Source organism: Saccostrea cucullata, unplaced genomic scaffold, assembly GCF_032062105.1.
Source record: "Saccostrea cucullata isolate Sc308-1 unplaced genomic scaffold, CSIRO_AGI_Scuc_v1 ctg11698, whole genome shotgun sequence".
NCBI classification, from domain to species: domain Eukaryota; kingdom Metazoa; phylum Mollusca; class Bivalvia; order Ostreida; family Ostreidae; genus Saccostrea; species Saccostrea cuccullata.
The window spans coordinates 1-21,768 of record NW_026923669.1 but is presented as its reverse complement, the minus strand read 5'-3'; the positions used below and the strand labels follow the sequence as shown (position 1 = coordinate 21,768).

The window sequence follows — 21,768 nt, the reverse complement described above, 5'->3', positions numbered from 1 at the left end:
ACAATTTAATTATTTATTTAAACATCACAACAATATTTATTGATGACTCTAGTTAAGCTCCGAAATATGGTGAACCACAAATGATATCTATAAAAAAAAAAAAATTCATTCCAATACAGATAGTTAACATGACCAGAAATATAGGCTTGAAATGACAAGTAACTGTTTGATAGTAGTATAATGAATTGTCTTCTTGTCCATTTTGATTCAAATTTTAAATTTTTTGTTGTTTTTTAACACCCTATTCTCGAATACTTCACCCATATACTAAGAATTATCCACCTCTTGCCAGTGGAGGGGAAATAATTTTAGACCAATACACTGCTCGCAGATTTTCTTTACTTTTTATACGACGTCAATGCTTATACGGCTCTTCAACATGACAACTGTGCAAGGAGAGAGGGTATTTATGTTACTTACTAATAAGAAAGGACAGTTACCAAGAAATTAAAATTTTATCAAAGTTATATTTGGGTGTTATGATTAAATATAATATATGTATTGTTTATTTTTGAATTATTTTTAATTTCAATTTTTTAATTGATACAATTTTACACACGTAATGTCCTACATTTAGAGTAACTGTTACCATTTGATTCCAAGCTGGTGAGAAGACTGCTACCTTTCTTAATACTAACCTCCCAAAAGAAGGCCTTCCCCTTCCAGATTTCCTGGAATCTTTTTCTTGCGAACAGTGTAAGCATGATGAATGAAGTTGATTCGTAGAAGTCCTAATAATGAGGACCATCTCTGCTTGGGACCGTAGAACACTTTCTTTACGAAGAAAATTTTAAGATGTTATTCAGTGAATAAATATTATTGTATATGTCATATGGAATTTCAGTTCATTATAAAACCAAGAAAAATATGTTAAATAAATGAATTTTAATGGCTAGTTGAAATCGAACAAATTATAGAGCATTTAATTCTCTAAATTCAATGGAAAATGAAAATTCTATAACAGTCTAAATTGTGCATTCAGACAGACTGAGTATTGGTGAATGAGGATAAACTTGAAAATCAATTGCAAGGCGGTACCAATTTATAACGTCACAGCGGACGAGAGCGTTGTTAATGTCTTATCTAGAATAAGTAGATCAAGCATTCTGAGAATATTGATCCCCTACTGGATTCCCCTTTTTTTTAGGATGTCATTTTATAATATGCAAAAGTAATGACCGAGGTAATGATAAAATTTACACGTTGCGCATGTCTTTAACTTATAGAACAATGCACATAAAAATGAAAATTCAACTAATTTTTTCTACGTCTTTTTCTTGCTTGATATTTACCATGTTGACCTTCCGAATTTAACGCAGCAAGAACCCAATCTTAAACCATTATGAAAAATTAAAAATGCTATAATTCTGTCAAAAATCAATGAAGCGTTTCGAGATTCAAACTTGATCTGTAACTCATCAAGATACACTCACATGCCAATATTCAGCTCAATATCTGCAAGCGTTTAGAAAAAAAGTGCGGAAAACCAAGTAGGACAGAGAGGCATTGGGACAGATAGACGGACGGACACACATTTGGTTATATATTGGGTACATCAAGTCCAAGTCCTATTGGATACTGCTTATTGGATACAAAAAAAGTGTACACACAGAGAGAGCATTATTTGGGTAGTTACTGTTCAAATCTTATTGGATATTAATCCTCGTGTCCGTATTTTATTGGGTTTTTTCTTATTGCTTTTTATTCATTTCAAATTTATTATATATTTAATATTTGCTGGTAAATTCAGACAAGACTGAAAACCTTTGGTTTTGAACCCATATTTTTGTCAATTTCTGTGATATAGCTCTTTTATTGTAACACCTAAATAATTTGTTCTTAGCAATAAGGATATACACCTGTATATTTCAAATATCTTATATGAATACCTAAGTGCAAAAACACTGAATTGTGAAAACACAACTCAACACATCTCAGATTTTGTTCAACCTTTCTTGAATAACAAAATTAAGTATTTTAGGAGAAACCTTTTTTGAGTCATGACCAATTAATAATAAGCAAATGCCCATTACATGTTGGACAGAATGACAGTATCCAACAGGCATTGGACAGGTGTCTAATACCTGTTGGGTTGTATTTTGAGGAAGGGATTAAACTACCCAAGAACAATTGAACATGTATACATTGTCCAATTCTATTTGGGTTTCTTGAATCTCCTCATCAAAATACAACCCAACAGGTAATGGACACCTGTCCAACTCCTCTTGGATATCTACATTCCACCCAACAGGTAATGGACACTTGTCCAATTCTTCTTGGGTTTCTTGAATTGTTTCATCAGACTACCACCCAACAGGAAATGGACATCCGTCCAACTCCTCTTGGATATCTACATCCCACCCAACAGGTAATGGACACTTGTCTAATTCTTGGGTTTCTTGAATCTCCTCATAAAATACAACCCAACAGGTATTGCACACCTGTCCAACTCCTCTTGGATATCTACATCTCACCCAACAGGTAATGGACACTTGTCCAATTCTTCTTGGGTTTCTTGAATTGTTTCATCAGAATACCACCCAACAGATAATGGACATCTGTCCAACTCCTCTTGGATATCTACATCCCACCCAACTGGCAATGGACACTTGTCTAATTCTTGGGTTTCTTGAATCTCCTCATAAAATTCAACCCAACAGGTAATGGACACCTGTCCAACTCCTCTTGGATATCTACATCCCACCCAACAGGTAATGGACACTTGTCCAATTCTTCTTGGGTTTCTTGATTTGTTTTATCAGAATACAACCCAACAGGTAATGGACACCTGTCCAACTCCTCTTGGATATCTACATCTCACCCAGCAGGTAATGGACACTTGACCAATTCTTCTTGGGTTTCTTGAATTGTTTCATCAGAATACTATCCAACAGGTAATGGACATCCGTCCAACTCCTCTTGGATATATCTACATCCCACCCAACAGGCAATGGACACTTGTGTAATTCTTGGGTTTCTTGAGAATCCCTTCATCAGAATACTACCCAACATGTAATGGACACCTGTCCAATTCCTTTTGGATATCTTCATCCCTTCAATAGTATATAAACTAAAAGGTATTGGACATTCTTCTTGGGTACTCAATTTTTTTTCATAAGAAAGAAAACCCAATAGGTATTGGACATTGGTTCAACTCTTTTTGGATATTACATCCCAACATTAGAATAAAACCGAACAGGTGATGTTTACCTGTCCAATTCTTCTTGGGTTAATTATACCCTTCATTAAAATTGTCAAATTTGTCTTGGATACTTATACTCTTGCATTAGATTGCAAACCCAATAAGTATGACATTTAACTTCCCTAGTTGAATTCAAATTTATCTGCATAAGCATACATAAGTCCAAAAAATATTTAATACTTTAATTCTAACATTCCACATCTCATTCAGTGTACACTTTACAAATGATAGGAAATATATAAGCATTTTGTGCCTAAACTATTTGGCTTTTAAGGAATTTTATAACCATGTTTGCAAAATTTAAATTTAAACATTGGAACTTGGAGCAAGTCATTACAGGTAGACCAAAATGCTGAAAACCATATTGATAAATAAATCACACCCTTGATAAAATATTTGCCTTCACTTGCTAAGATTGTGTTGTATTATATGGAAAATTTCTATAATCCTGTTTATTACAGATACATATACAATGCATATTTTCCCTGTTATAATAAAAATACTTCTGAGATGTAAAACAATGGATTAAATAGTCACCGATGTTAAGAGATATTACATGATCTCATTAATCTGGTTTGGAAATCACAAACTTAGTTTTGAAGCCGATAAAACAGTGTCGCACCAGAAAACTGAGTTACAAGTACAATGAATGAATTCGTTGTATCAAAACTTAAAATAATTGATGCACTATGTCCAAATCTTTTCGACAAATCGGGATAAAGATATTAAATCAAATCATCACTGTTATGTCTTAGAGCTAGAGAAAAGTCATTACTTGCCCAAATTTTACATGTAAGGCTTTGATCCTATATTTCAATAAATGTCAAAATGGTTTTATTTTTGTTTCTCTTCCATACTTTCTTCTTCAGGGTCTCTCATGACCTATACTGTATGATACCTCCATTGACCCTGCTCTTTTATATTGCAATATGTTTATCCAGTAGCAGTGGTTATGCTCAGACAATCTTTGAAATATTCCTCATTTCATGCATCTCCTTCAGTTCTGCCTCTGTCCATTTTATTTATTCTGCAATTAGATAAAGGCATTTCTTTGTGGTATACTAGTAAAACATGTTTTTCTTGACTACAGCAAGATCACCCTTTATGTTGATCAAACCCAACCAAGAAGTAGAAGTACATTTCTTATTCAGAAATATGTATTTATAAATAAAATGGAAGAAAAACTAAATTCTATCAACTCTTTTTTTTTCTTCTATGTCTAACTGCATCTTCATCCTACCCCCATCTGCCATAATTTTATCAAAATGGAATCATCATTCAGCACACAAAACGATGTTGCATATTAATTAGACAGTATGTTAGTTTCTGATTGTTAAAAAGTAGATTTTAAAAAGATTTAACACCTATTCCTTGCAAATTTTAGACTTCTAATGTAACACTATCAGTACATTAGGGGTACATAATCTTCAAAAACATCTCTACACTTAATAATAAAGCTTTCACACTAGTATTGTTTTTAGCCCAATGGTTCTGCTAAAGAGGATTTAAAATTGACCCAAACCTTACTAACTGCTTTGAAATTATATTGACAGGGACAGGGACACACTTGACACCCCATCCCCCATTCCTGGGGTATGCTTTGCACAAAATTTAATTAAAATTGACTAAGCTGGATAGAAGTTGAAAATATGAAAAATTACAGTCAAACAGAATATGAATAACTTTCAGCACATCAGACATGAAGTAGTGATCCTTAAATAAAATACACCTACAAGATGAAGCTGTTTTATTCCTTTGAAGTGATATCTAGTATTGTTTCTTTTCCTGTATGCCACCTCTATCAGAACAAAATGTTACACATGTATTAACATAACCTATGACCGTATAGTACCCCAGTATTTACTTTACAATTAATTAAGTTCTGGAACCAACCCTCAGAGGCCCTTAAAACAAATGATTTAAAACTGGCAAAGGTAAAGGGCATCTGAAGAATTTAAAATAAAATGATAGTACAAACAAGCAAACAGTGTGCATGAAAATGTTGGCAAACACTAGAAAAAATACTAAGGTACTTTCTCAAACTTAACATGAATATAAAAGAGGTTTTATGTAGCTGTATTGCACATACCAAAAGCTTTCCTGCAGTTAAAGATTGGTTGCCTAGTAGTTATGTAGTATGTACAAGTTTTTCCCTCTATCTCTTCTAATTTAAGAAGCGAAAATGTCTCTAAAAATCTTATGGTTGGCATGAAGTATTCCTGTTCATTTTACTGATTACTAACAATTCTCCTATTTCTGAGGGTCATATCTGATGAGTGTGTTCTCTGCAATGTTCACAATTGAAGTTCCAGTTTGACCTGTTACATAATGAAAATCCTCAATGAACATGATTATGGTTTTAATTTCCATTGCAATTATTGATTACTTTTATATAAAAAAAATCTAAACCAATTTATTGTAACATAATTCTTAGGAAAATATTTATGTAATATCAATGGAAAAAAGGAATCATTATCTCCAGTTATCCTAAAATCACAAGTAAGCATTACTCATATAAATTCACATACGTAAACCCATTAGCTTTTTGTGCTATTAAATCATAGTCATCGCTGTGCAATAAAGGAAATCAAGTACTAATCCACAGCTTTGTGGCAATAAAGTTACTATCCCCGAGTAAAAAGTGACAAGCCCAAATATAGAGGCAAAAAATAAAAAGTAACATTGAAAAAAAGTTCGTCGTGAAAAAAGTCAGGGTATTAACTACAGATGATTCTTTTTAAAATTAAAGTTTAATTTAATTTTCGCTAGTAAAATTTACTCATATATAAATAAATGATTTTAAAAAAGGGAAATAAAAGATCGATTTTAAGTAAATCAGTCTTGTAGCACTGCAAAATGGATGCAGTTTGGAGATTTATGAATAAATATGAGCATGCTGTCTGGAATATTTCCATATTAGGGAATTTAATAGCAAAAGAGAGTGAAAATATCGGTGGTGCTTTTCATGTATTACATGTGTATTTTAAAATTCCTAATAGCCCAAGAGGATTCCTCAATGCAGAAAACCACTAGCCCCATCCTCAAAAATGGAAGCCCCGGGTGTAGCGCGATGCTAATTACACACCCATCATGTGAAATAGCTATAGTAGCCCTATATCAATTTCAGTATTGTTTTAAATTAATTAAAACAAATGACAAAAAAAATAATTTTAAAAAAGATCAAAATAAAGCAGACACTCAAAATCAAAGACAGAAAGAAGCACTGTTTTGACTAAAAGTTTTTCAGTAATACAATGAATCTCTTAAGTTACATATCAGATGAGATAAACTTCCATACAATAATTTAGCATGTTTAGTTGTTGTCAATTATCCCATTCATCATCATCTCAGCTCACTTTGCGATTGTAATACTGTCTACATGACCCGATAATTTACAGCTGATTTTTAAAATTTTCATTTCCCTTTCCAATATACATTGTCAGAACATACTTAGTTGGTTATGATATAAAATTTAATAATAAACACTTTCGATTTATTAAAGATTATCTAACACTATACGATCATTTACGAAATACTTCTCGCCCTCAAGAGAGTTAAAAAGACAGAGAAAATTCAAAATACAAACAAGTGCAACTTTGGATTAATTGTTCCGATATATCTATTTTATTTTTATGCACAATTGTTTTCAAAATTACATTAAAATCTATTTTCCTTAAACAAGAACCCAGCAATGGATAAATATTAATCGAATAAACTTACCTTTTCTCTTGTCGATCAGAAAATCTTGTTGACATTAAGTGTTTCTTAGTCGCCATTTTTTTTCCATGAAAACAAACGTTGTTATGATCAGGATCAACGGAAGTTGATTTTCGGAACTCTCGAGAATTTAGAGTTCCGAATGTAAAACTGAAACAACAAAACACGGTGCGTCCGTGAAAGCAACTTTTTTGGACACTTTTTTGGACAAATCGTCGTGTCCAAGTTTTGTTGGGTACTAACCTGCAAATACCCAATTAGGGTGTTTTAAGCATATTCAGCGACACTTCTTATTGGGTATACCCAATAAGCAAAAAGTACCCAATAAGTACAATCTTGGCATGAAAAATACCCAATAAATGCACTCTCGTAAACACGGACGCACAGACTCAGTGGAAACCTATAGTCCCCTCCGGTTTCACCGGTTGGGGGACTAATAAGTACCAGGTAAGCCATGTTGAATAGCGCTCTAGTCCACTATGGCAGAGGTTGATCACTTTTTTATATATAATAAATTTCAAATTGTAAATGTACTTTAACTCGTATGTTCAGTAGGCTATATTATGTTCTGGGGGCTAGTAATATTCATATGAAGTAAAATTTGGCAAACACAAGGAGAAGAAAAAGTTGTTTGCTTACATCAGGATCAAGGTAGACATCTCCTTTGAAAAAAGGCCTGAAGTCTTCCACGCCCAGAGTCTCCTTCACTACAGCGTGTAGGGAAACTCCATGGGCGTCCAGCTGTGGCTTCAGAGAGGACAGACCTAGGGCCTCCTGTTTGAGGTGTGAAAATAAATGTACAAGTAGGATCAATATCATCATTTATTTTACTGTCCCATAACCAGCTCCCGACTAGATACATTGGAATGTACGCGTTTTCCGGTACAATGTACAATAGTTGACAGGAGTACAAGGTAAACAGAAATATATTTAAGAATTGTAATTTTTATACATGTATGATAATACGTTTAATGTAATAAATCGTTTTGGATCGCAGTGGATGACCTTTTTTTTTTATTTTCTTATATACAGAGAATGTTTCACGTGATTGTCGTACTAATCACGTGACAATGTTCATGGTTTACTAACCTCTCTGCACATGGGTCATCCGGGTCTCCGGACAGCCATGATAACCACTCCATGGTCTTTCCATAAGTCTTTGACCTACAAGTGTAGCTTTTATTTTTTAAAAGTATTGGCAGGAGAAGAGTGGTTATTTGTGTGTGTGGGTTTTTTTTTATCTTCAAAAGTTGAAAGCAGGCTAATTAATCAATACCCCATTATTAGCTATGTAACAGTCAAATAGTCTGTATCAATGAAATGTTTTTTACTTTCAAAAATGATAAATAAGATCTCTCTCCCTCTCTCTTTTTCTCCCTTACACTAAAAATCCTTGGGCTGGCCTCTATAGTTTGAAGTTTTCCTTTTTCCAAATACTTGAGTGTGGCCTTTTCTACAGTTGTGAACCACGTGGCCGGTAGATTACCAATCACAGCTATCCCCGCAGTAAGACCGGCAAATCCCACCAGTACTGGCGAAATACCCATGATGCTTTATCAGAGGAACTGAAAAATATCATTACTTACTACAAAGAAAATGTAACGTTTTCTATATCAATTTTTCTCCCTTTTTGCTGTTTTCCTTTTAAGTAACAAGTAAGATCATATGAAGAGAAATCTTCGTCATGAAGAATGGGCGGAGCATTTTTTTAAGCGGTAAAAATTCATTTTCCAAGTGACGAAGATTTCTCTTCAGATATGATCTTACTAACTTAAGAACAGAACCTCAGCCAATCAAATGGATGGATTAAAAATAAACTCCTCCCACGGCTGTGTCATATATAAGGCTCAACTTGACCGCTCGTTGTACATATTGAGCAAGCAATCAATATCGAACACACGCGGTTTCAGTATAAGACTCCCAACCCATTCAGGTTAGCAACGGGATTATATGAAATAGCTTGATTTACTGTATATATAGGGAAATGGTATGGTGAAGATATCAATTTAAAGTTACTAAACTAATGAATATCCCATGTAACAAGAATCGTAATATATATATTTTTGAAAAAATGATTGTGTTAAGATGCCCTAGTCAGCAGGAGTGGGAATCGCTGTCTAATATCAAATAAAAAATTGATGAAAATTTTGATTATAATCTGTCTTAAAAGACAATGTTCGTCTCTGATATACATGGTTGTATTTTCTGTATGTACCGAAACGTGAAAAAAAAAATTCAAAAAGGCGACAAAAGATTACAATGGGGAAAAAGTGTATCAAGGCCTAGAAAGTTTTTAAATATCATTGTAAAAAGGCACGTGGGTTTTGAATAGTTTCTTTTTGTGTGTTGAACAAAGACCAATGAAGACACACCCATATAACTGTCAAGTGAACCAATCAGACACCGTTGAATTTTTCAGAAATAGAAGAATTCTTCACCATGAAGAATCCATTCTTCGCGAGAAATGGAAGCATTTGATTGGCTGAATAAGTAGGTTATGTTCTAAATCTATGCAATGTTAAATTCTTGAACACATTTAAGAAATAAACAACAATGTTAAAAAGTTCTCTGGGAAATGAACTTTTAGTTGGTCACGTGATAAAATCCTGTGAAGCCCGCGCTTTACCAATGTATGTCAGAGCAGATTTATACGTTTTAAAGATTGAAGTAAATCCTGAGTCCATCGTTTGCATCTTATAGTATGTAACTTGTATATTTTGTGTTTCTTAATCATTTTAAAGATTTGATTTACGTACTTATTTTATATATGTACCTAGCTCTGACGATTTAATAGATATTATTTATACTTAATGTTCTTCATGCATCATGCTGTATGGTTTGAGCGAATAAACTGATTAATTATACTAAATATGACTACGTAATGCTCCTCAACCTGATAAAAACATATGTAGGGATTACGACATGGGATGCTTACTTCTCCATGGCACCTGATTCCACCTCTGGAAATTCTAGGGGGTCCGTATTTTGTGCCCTCATCAAAAATTCGTATTGTTAATAGATTTTTTGCGACCGATCGCTCTTCGTTATTTTAACCTTTACCGTTCTTGAAGTGAAACTTTCGAAATTTTACGTGTTCCAGCGCGATGAATATATATATATATATATATATATATATATATATATATATATATTTAAGGAATCACTGTCTAGTTAGTATAGTATGCCAGGGACATCAACGAAAGGTGAAACATGGGATAATTTGCATAACGGGCGAAGCCCGTATGCGAATAAATATCACCTGTTTTCACTTTCGTTGATGTCCCTGGCATAGGTGATACTAACTAGACAGTGATTCCTTATATTTCCATTTCATTGTGAAATAAAATTGTAGATGTAGACTCTAAAAATATAGACATAGATTTAAGGAAGCTCTAAACACCAACAGAAACTGTTTTTTGGACTCAGAGAAAAATATATCATATAAAGTTATTCATATTGAGACTTTTTCATTCATTTAGAACACAGGGTACGAATTTTCAAAGTCACAAGTTATTTGCACAAGAAAAATGTTCAAAGACAATCGACTATTTATGAGCAGAAAATCAGTGTTGTTAACTTACAGTGGGAAAATTGATGAAAATAATTTATTAAATGTCTTACTCTTGGTCTTATATAAAGCTAAAAATATTTTAATCAATTATACATTATATAATTAAAAAAGCGGTAAATAACGATTTCTGTAATCTTACATCCAGGGGCAGATCACTCTAACTGCATAAAACTACCCAATAAATAAAGCTCTTTATTGTGCAGTGTTTAGAGCGTCCTTAAATTATACGAGAACTAATTTTTATCCAATTTCAATAGTCCTCGCCCACTGACGTCAAACACAAAAGCAACCATTTTTATTAAAGCACGAGATTTGCATCTCATATTTGGCGTCCGTAGCGTCAGACACAGAGACACGATTGTGACAGGTCAACATGAGATTTGCATGCATATTAGGCCACCTTAGCTCCTGACCTATCGACCTGTCTAATTTACATTCCGGCAGAATTATCAAGAAATAAAGTCCGAAAACTTTCAAAGCGTTATCACAAAGAAAAAAAATTAGAAATGGAAATATATATATATATGTTTTTAAATTGGGAATTGTTATAAAACTGAATCTTTAATTCAAATTGTTATTAAATGTTCAGCATATCTTTTTTCTTATCTCTGTAATAACTTTGCGGAAATATACACATCATTTGTGTCGATGCACCAAAGCGAAGCTTCCTGACAATGAAAAAATAATTGCTGTAGAGTCATTCATTCGGAATTTTCATTTCAAATAATATATATATGTAATTATGGTAAAAAACCTTATATTCCCCAACACAAATATTTTCCTTATATCTGATTTATTTTTTCCGTCTGAATGATAACAGTGACAAGGAGTAAAATTCTTATCAAATTTGATAAATCTTGTCTTTTCAATTTTTATTTTGTAAAACCAGTTACACCAAATTTGTTTCCATTCGACTTCATTCTACAGGTACACAACATGTATATACCAGCTGCACTTCTTTTATTACAAATTTTGTCATGAAGAACAATTTAGAAACTCTTCATAAAAGTACTTATTTAGATCTATGTTGTAGTGTTTACGTAAAAAAAATTTTAAAAAAACATCGATTTTGATTTTGAATGTTGTCAAATTAACTTTAAACTGTGTTATATTTGTTTAGTCATTAAATACATTACAGATGCTGTTTTGAACTTTTGTCAACTTTGAAACGCGATTGATTTAAATTGTGTAATTTACAGAAAAGTCATACGTAATAAAACAATCATATTTTTTTCATTGTTTTACTGTTATATTCAAGTTAATATCTCATCTTAAGCTTATTAGACTTTGTGTTGTATTTTTTAATACCACAATGACTTTATGTAAAGCTCATCTAATCTTATGATTTTTTATATTAGAACTTGTCATAAAAACTCAATATGGCCTTGTAGAAGTTGTAAAAATTTATGTGTAAAACTATATCGGAAAAATTACGGGAAAAATCATTAACCGCGCATGTTTATTAAATTTATTTACTTTTCATGTACAATTGGATAGTTTCCGAACCACGCGATGAATGCCATACAGTTTTACAAAATTTTGATTTAATGAATTGTACATCTTTGACTTTGAAATATAAAATGGAATCATTGATCGAGCTATACGCGCACTAAACTATAAGGCTCCTGAATTTTTCTTTCCTATTTATATATATGTGCGTTTATTTTTTCTTCTTTAATCATTTATTTTTATTTATTTATTTATTGTAAACAATATTATTTATATCTGAACATAAAATTTAGTAAATTTAGAGAAGCATAAGTATATCAAATATTTTGTAGATTAAATTATACCGTAAAGTAAATAAATTTTAAGGGAGTTTCAGGGAACTGTCATGTAAAATTAAGTAATTAAAGCCGAAACAGTCACTGGTACAAAGTCATGAAAACTAATGCGAAAGTCACGAGAGTCAATTATTATTCAATTATTGAGCAATCATCTAACACATATATTATATCTAACTTTTCTCTATAATATATTTAATACAAGAAACTTACCGTAAATAACTTTATAACATTATCTCAGTGTAACCTCAATGTTGACCGTCCTAGATGAACGCGTCGTGTTTACCCTTTGATACACTATGGCGCCCTATATTAGCAATTCTTCCTAAAAATAAAAATACAACATTATAAGGTCAAATGTCATTTTTCTTTATTCTATCTTCATACAGTTGTATATTCAAAATGAAATTTGCCTAAACATCTTCTAGATTTCATAAAATCAAGTGACAGGTAGAGCCTACCTCAGACAGCGATGTGTGTCCCAAGGGAAAGATAAATTTGGAGTTAGGAAGGATAACTCGTACCTATAACCCGTTTCCTTGTATTAGTGTAGCATAACACAGAACATGAAAAAAGTGTGATGCATTTAAATTCAACATATTCACTATATAAGTATCATTCATAAGCAAATATTGTCATAATTTTACTTAATGAAACTACATAGAACATGCCTACCATGAAAATATATGACGTACGTAGAACAAAACTATAAACAACAGAGAGGTAATAAAATGACTAAACATCACCAATTCAATATACTAAAAAAATGGTCACCAAAAAGTGCTGCCTCTGTTCAAACTATAATTTTGCATAAAAATATCTAAACATATCTTGCACTTTTTAATTGATGGGTTAGCATAGGTTAGGCAGAAATACCTATGTAAATATTTTTTTTTCTAGTAAAAAACACGTTTTAGAATGATTTTTGTTAACATTTCAAGTTATAACAGATAAAACCTGAGTAAGCTTTCTATGAACCTACAGAAATTATATTTACCTTGTTCGGACAATGTCATACGCCAGGGAAGTATTCCAAGTAGATTTTGTTTTGTTTGTCTATTCAAGAGCACTATCAACAATTCAGAACTTAGGGTTATCGTTCTTTATCTCCCCCTAGCGGCCAGCAGAAATGCTACCTATATCAGTTATATTTATATCTAAATCAAGCGTAAGGAGTAGCTCAAAATTCCAATCACTAATTCACTTATTAAAGGTTATTGAAGTATTATTGTGATATACTGGAAATTCCAGAACTATGCCTGCCGAGGTTTGTTCGTATATTTTCTTAAATTGTTTTTATTGTGGTTTCTGGATATGTAGGTTGATGAAATTATATAAAAAAAGTTGGACTGCAGACAAATGATTGATGCTAAAAGATAGATCATTCTTTAAAACATTTGTAAAATTCCATCAAAGATTTTGATTTTTTACTGATGTATGTGATGTTTTATATTGATCATAATAAAATGATTTTAAAATATGATTCACTGATATCAGCTTTATTTGTAAATGATTGTAGAAAAATCTAATCAGGCATAAAAATAAAAAAAAATTAAAAAGATCTTGTCCGTGCTCTTCCCACATAGAATTAATTCCTAAGGTCCCGAGAGCGTCGATTTTTTTATTTTTAAAAAATCAGGGCGTCGATAAGTTAAATTTTATAAATGATTATGATTAAAATCTTAATTTAGGTTTAAAACCTTTTGTTCAGTTCCAACGGTAGCAAAAGAAATGTTTTGAATTTCCTGAAACTTAATTCCATAAACAGAAAAAAATGTATTTTCTACATGTACATTTATCCTTTTAATTATACGTGTATTATTAAGGTAAAGTGTTTTATAAGGTTATCGTATTTATTAAAGTGACGTGGGTACAGTTCCAACTTATTTAAAAAACAAACAAACAAAAAATTCCTGACTCGGGCAATTCTAATGGTCAGCAAACAATTGAACATCATTTGTTGATTAACAGAGGAGATACAGAACTTAAAGTTCTTCATAATTGAAACATGTTTACATTATCATATTCAGAATTACTTTCTTTATTGAAAATGTCTGCTTTGAACGAACATATATTAGTATATATATATTAGCAGATGTAAACAAAAACATGGTATGAACCCTGTATATAAAACAAAGACTTGGAGCTCTAAATATGTCTAATCTGTATCTTAACAACTGAAATTCACATTTTTGACGATCATTAAAAATACCTTAGTTAAATATTTGTAAAAAAATAAAAGAAATAGAAAAAATAAAATGCAAAAGTTTTAAATGTCCCTTTAAGATACAAAGGCTTGAATATTACAACTTGTCAAGTTATTTAACTGAAAATACAACTTTTCCCTATGTTCTTATAACTTTATAAAGTCTTTTGAACTGTGTTCGATCAACCAAGTCATAGACATTTAATCCATAAATGCATCGTACATACGATTTCTACAGATCAATCGCAAATTACTACCGTCTTCTTTGGAATTAAAGCCCATCCCTTTATCTCACTTTGTTTCTTACTGGGTCAATAAACGGGTACTTCTCTTTAATGTTGTGTGTCATAACTGTGACTTTTACGACATCAAGGTGTCTTAATTATATTATCACATGAAATACTTCCAGATGATCAATCTAGGAATTCCAATTCATTTTGCAAGAAGCTGGTTATACCAGGTTTACATTTTGAAATCTCGATATTTTTTCTTGGAATATTATAAGTTCCACAGTCAGTTAGTGACCTAATACGGAGTCATACAGGGTGTGAAATGGAAATCCGTATGGGCCAGGCGAAGCCGAGTCCCAATACGGAAGCCGAGTCCCAATACGGAATTCCATTTCACACCCTGTATGACTCCGTAACGGTATTAGGTCACTAACTGACTGTGCTACGAATTTATCCCGCTGAAGAGCTTATATTATGAAAATATCAAGTTTTAATCCAATAAGAATCAAAATAAAATATCGTACTACCTACGCAAAACGTTTCTTAGCCGCCATTCTTATTTACAATAACAACGCTTCGAACGGAATTGTGTGCCCGATTTTCATATTACTCCTTGACGGCGATGTAATACGGAAATTTTCAGGGCGTCATGTGATTAGCTTTTATCCAATCAGTTATCTACAGATTTATCTGAAGCGGGATAATTTTTTTTTTCAAAACAGCGTACTTGTAAACATACAAATATTTTCTTTCTTCACTGACATTTTGAAGCTTAAAACATTTAGCTTAAATAGTCAGAACATCAAATTTCTATTTAAAGGTCAAGTATAATATTTTTGTGAAAATTCATAATTATTCATTATTGTCAGCCTCTGGAGCAATATGAATGACATTCTGAGGTCTATTTATTTTTTTTGTCACCAATTACATCACTAATAGTCGTTTAAACTTACCTGTGTGACAAGTGGATCATTTATTGTAAATCGCTTATCTCCCTTGTTGCGTGACGTCATCAGAGACAGCGTGAAATAGGAAGTGCATGCTATATTGCCGTGTTTGGAACATTATTGTTTGCGAGATGTTGCCATGTGGGCTTTTAACTGTACCAATAAATCGGAACAAGACATGAGTATATATTTAAATTCTTACGCACCTGAATTGAGGGATATTGTGGACATTCAATTTAAAAAGAGATGGTTTTGAGCCCAATAAACACGAAACGCTATAAATATTTATAAGCGACATTTTACATAGACCAGTTTAGGCTACATTTTAATTAAATTAGCTCACGAAAATCTTGGTTTTATTTCAAATTAAATTGCATTTTTCAATTTGTCAGTTTAGGTATTTATAGCCACAATACTTGAGGGAAAGTTTTTTTTTTATTCTTACAGTACTCAACAAGATCACAAGTACCTGACGATTGGTTCATGTAGTGATGTACTTTGCCCCTTCCCCCCTATTGAAAACAAAACTAAGAAAAATATACATGAATTCCTTGTCCGTCGTACTAATACTTCGATATTTTATATTTTCCGCTTTTGTCAAGTTTTAGAGATTGGCCCTTTACATTAGAGCAATCGGTATATATGCATGACTGAACATTACGCGGCGCCAAGTCAAAAGTACATGTATTTCGGCGTAAACCTCTAACATGCTGGAGTAAAAAAACACTAGCAATTTTCATATACCTTGTACTGTGAAGGAACAATCTCTAAAACTTGACTGACAAAAAACGGAAGGTGTGGTATAATAGACAAGGAATTGATTATCTGCCAAGTTATCGTGTCTAAAAAAATCTCAGTTGGGATGGGGTATGTCCCGGAAATCCCCCCTCTAAATCTGCGCATGATATCTGTCTCAGAAAATACTTACTCAAGCTAGAATGCGTTCATTTACTTCCAGTTGTCCCTTTTCTAGAAAATTTTTATGTTAAAGTTGTTTCCATTACATATTTATTCAAGCAATAAAACCTCAGTGTTCATGCACGCAAGTGATTGTTCATCAATTTTCTGCCCGCAGTTTTGTTTTCCTCCAGCACTTATTTTCTCATAACAATACACTTTTTTGCTTAGTTTGTTTACTAATACCCACAAAGGTAGGGTGAAATAATTGCATTTCAACTAATCAGTTATATTCAGCAATAATCGTAGTGTGACACATGAACCCCTGATTAGGCCTTGAATTTGACAGTTACCAGTATAAATAAAAAAATCCCTGACCCTGAGGCCTAAATTCACAAAAGGTTCCCTTGTAGAAAATATTTAGTTCATCAGAGAGCAGAGAAGAAGATGTATACTTAAAATAGTTTTTTTTTTCTTTTTTCTTTTGAATACTATTTTCACTTTATTAGGGTGAAATAATTCATTTAATACCCATTAATAATATTTTTAGAATGAAAGCCGCCAGGTTCATATGTGACATAAGTACTTAGTTTTCAAATTTTCAACACATAAAATCAATTTTCCGGTTAAATATTTTTAGCCTGAACACTGAAGGCATGATTTCACATGTTTCGTTAGAGGGGTGATTTATTAAAATTTGAACTGCTTACTGGCTTCAGGAAAAGAAGAATATTTTTAATGTTACTCAAATCGGGAGGAGTTCCCCAAAATTTGGGGGGGGGGGTCAATGGCGTCATAAAAATTATTTTTAGCCAGTTATATTGCAAAAAGTAGTGCCCCTACCACACATTGTAAGGTACCTCAATTTTTTTGATATTTGATTAATACCAAGCAGACTTTAATGACAAACTCTTCAAATTTTTCAGTATTATTAAAGGAACGTCTCATGGTACCCCTGACCTTAAATTCACAATGTTAGAAGCCCTTGTAGATCAGAAGTGAAAACTCTCTAGGTAAGATTCAATTCTGGTATCCCTAGATACCGTAAACCAAGTTTTTCAAAGAATCCATGTATTTTAGAACATAATCTAAAGTTCCGCCATAGCACTCAGAACCCTTTAATCGCCGCGAACCATTCATTTTCCAATTATTGGTAGAGGCACTCTTGCTCATTAATCATGCACTTATTTCAAATTGGAGCAGAGAAGAAGATTTTCAAAGAATTCGTATTTTCATATATAATCAATAGACCCCCCCCCCCCACTAATACCAGATGATAAAATTCACAATTTTGGTAGAGGCACTCTTGACCATAACTAGGCACTTGGTTTATTTAATACCCAGGAGCAGAGAAGAAGATTTTCAAAGGTATTTTCACTATATAATCAATAGATAACACCAGAACCCCTACCCTGGGGCCATAAAATTCACAATTTTGGTAGAGGCACTCTTGCTCATCATAAAGTATCCCAGTTTTCAAAGACATACATTTTCAACATTATTTAGCTAGCAATGACCCCAGGGCCATGAATTTCACAATTTTGGTACTCATTGCACATATTAGTTATCTTTTTTAAAGATTGCATTAATTTTAGTGGTTTTGGCAAGGCCCCTGGGTAAAATGTTAGAAAATTCAATTTTAAATGTTAAACAACGCACGACGCACAACGCACGACGCACGACGACGGACGAAAACGGATAAAAAAGTTAATAAAAAACAGAGAAAATCTGTTTTGTATATCTTCGGAAATATTCAAAATTTTAATTTCTCTCAGTTGACATTTAAACATTTGAAATTGGAAAATTATTTTTCCAACAACTTGCAAAAATCTCTCAATTTTTTGATTGTTTAAGTAGCAATACTTTACGGAAATTTTTATGTAATAATGAAAAATGTTAGAAGACAGAAGAAGAAGTTCTCTGTCCTTTAAACCAAGTTTTATGTTTCAAAGTTCTGCGAACATTGTTAATCTTCATTTTTATGTATTTGTAGAGAACATTATCATCGATTCAAATTGGAATTGCGAATGATATGCGAATAATAGTTGGTTTACAGCATTGGGATTAGGATAATTTTAAATGTTCAAAAGTATCTTTTTTTCAATCAAATATCATGTTACAATTTTAAAAAAAAGCATAAAAAAGTTAATAAAAACAGTTCTTAATTTCTCTCATTAAAAGAACTTTTCATGATTTCATTACATCAGTTTCTGATGTTTCATATGTATTTTTTCAGTTAAAAGAACAAGTTAAAATTTTCAAACATCATGTAAATTCTATGGTCGTTTAGTGACAATGTTAGCAAATATAGCATAGCATATTTTGCCTCCTTTGATTTGTATTAAATGTTAAACCTTTTAGGTCAATGACCTATTTCTATCCGTTGTCGTCCGTCGTCGTGCGGTGTGCGTCGTGCGTTAACATTTGAACATTTTGAGCTTCTTCTCTGAAAGCACTTAACCAATTTCAACCAATTTGGGCATAAAGCATCTGTGGGTGAAAGGGAACAAAAATTGTGAATTTCATGGTCCCTGGGGCAGGGCGACTGAGGTGTGGGACCAAAACCACTAAAACGAATGCAATCTTTAACAATATTCTTCTATACTCTTGGCATCAAGCAGTCAAACTGTTGGCATATTTGTAATCAGCATTGAGTCCTCTACCAAATTGTGAAATTTATGGCCCACGCGTCAGGGGCTCTAGTGCTAGGACGGGGCTAAATAGATTATATAGCGCAAAATGCATTATTTCTTTGAAAATCTTCTTTTCTCCTGGGCATTAATCTAACCAAGTACATACTAGTTATTTTAAATAATTAAGGTTGCATCTTCCAAAATTGGGAATTTCATGGCCCTAGAGTCAGGGGTTCTTAGGTGCTAGGACGGGGCTATATAGATTGCAAAGTGATAAAGCATTATTTCTTTTAAAATCTTCTTCTCTGCCCCTGGGTATTTGATAAACTAACCAAGTACATACTTATGAAGAATAAGGCGGCTTCTTTCAAAATTGTGAATTTCATGGCCCCATGGTCAGGGTTTTCTGGTGTTAGGGCGGGGCTCTATGATTATATAGTGAATTGTATAGATTCTTTGAAAATCTTCTTCTCTGCTCCTGGGTATTAAACAAACTAACCAAGTACATAGTTATGATGAGCAAGAATGTCTGTTGCAAATGCAAACTTTTGAATTTCATGGACCCTGGGTCGGGGGTTCTTGGGATATGTCGGGACTCTATTGATTATATAGTAAAAACAATTTAATTCTTTAAAAAAATCGTCTTCTCTGCTCCTGGGAATAAAAAAAATCAACTATGTATATATCTATGATGAGGAAGGATGCTTCTTCCAGATTTGTGAATTTCAGGGCCCCTGGGTCAGGGTTTCTGGTGTTAGGATGGGGCTCTTTTGATTATGTAGTGAAAATGCATAAATTCATTAAAATCTCTCCCATGCTCCTGGGTATTAATCCAATGATCTATGGATATAATTATGATAGTCTGGTCCGATTTATAGAAGAAAATACTTCTAACGGCAAATAATTATTATTTGGTCAAGCAAAGATTTTAAGCCTATTTCGAGTATGCTGAATCCGAAAAAATATGCTGGTCTTCATGAAAATGGCGTTAAAAAGGTCAAAATGGTGATTCAAAATGGCGGACATCCAACTTTTCTAATTTTCTCTTAATGTCGTTCAAAACGGAGAAATGATGTGTGAATATTTCACTGAGTGTAATGCAACTATGAAAATGATAATAGAATGCTAACATTATTACTTTAACTAAGAAAATTTAGTCGTTTCACCATTTAATTCGAATTTTCTCTGATTTGGTCAGTCTATTGTTTCTATATTCTGCTTTGTTCAAGGAATTTACATTTGTAAATATCAATACACTACAGATTTGTATTTTTTCCTCTGTATTTCACTATTCTACAACTGAATAATGGTGCAGCTGTATTTATAAGTCTAAATTGCGATTCAAAATGGCGGAAATTCATATTTTTTTTTTTCAAATTATTTCTTAATGTTTGAAAAGAAGAAAAAAATTGTGAATATCTTACTGAGCGTAGTCCAACTATGAAATTGACAATAGAGCACTAATATTATCACTTTAATTGGAAAATTTGATTGCTTAGATTTGAAATATGTTAATTAGCTCAAAATGGTGATTCAAAATGACGAACACTCGAATTTCGTAGAATACTCACACTGCTTAATTCTGAGTCGTTTTGCAGAAAAAAACTTATTACATTTTTTTTTAATTAATGAAATGATGTTCAAATGTTCAGTGCCCTTGGGTCAAGACATGTACTTAAGGTACATGGGGGGGGGGGGGGTACATAGTCTAATTTTATTTAATGCTCTGAAATCTGCTATTCGGCATTAATCAACCATTTATGATGAAATATAAATTTACGATAAAATTTCCAAATTTTGAAATATGTGGCCCCAAGGTCAGTAGTTCCTGTGGGATGGGGTGCAAAACTGGTTTTAAAGTGGAAGTGCATTTTCTCTTTGTTACTCTCATCTACCTCTGGGTACTAAGTAACCAAACTAAGCATACTAAGTGTATAGTTATGATAAACCATGGTGCCTCTTTCAAAATTGTGAATGTCAGGGCCCTTGGTTTAAAAAACGAACCAAATTCAATTGTTGTAAAGTTATTACATGATGCTGAGGTGACTTAAAATTATAAGGCCCGTGGCCTTTTGTTAAACTAGAAGCAAAATATCCTTAATCAATTCATAGGGTTCGTGGCGGGTGTGACCGATCAACAGGGGATGCATACTCCTCCTAGGCTACTGATCCCAGTCCAGGTTTTATGTCCTCTTCATATATTTGTATTGTTCGTCATTTTTTTTAGATCGATCACTGTGCGTTATTTTCACTTTTTACATTCTAATTTTTCATTTAAATTTTCATAATAAAGTCTTAAAAGAGTGCTGGAAAAAATGAACCAGTTTATATAGTTTAGGCAAAAGTAGAATACAGAACATCATAGACAGTTTACATTATATTGAAATATGTATAGCATACATGTACGTCACAATGACTTACACCAAAAATGTATCAAGCCACTTGTAACGTTACATTTAATTTCAATCCATTTTAAATTGAATCTCAATTTGAAGGCATTTTTGAAAGATAATTTGACTTACTTTAAATTCTCTATACTTGGAAAATTAAGTTATAAGGAATGAATTTAAGAGCTACTCTA

At 32.5% G+C, this 21,768-nt stretch overlaps 1 pseudogene; it reads right to left on the bottom strand.

The window, feature by feature from the left end:
• Window positions 1-190: 190 nt before the first annotated feature.
• LOC134264625 (peroxiredoxin-like 2A) lies at window positions 191-13,496 on the bottom strand (annotated as a pseudogene).
• Window positions 13,497-21,768: the final 8,272 nt, after the last annotated feature.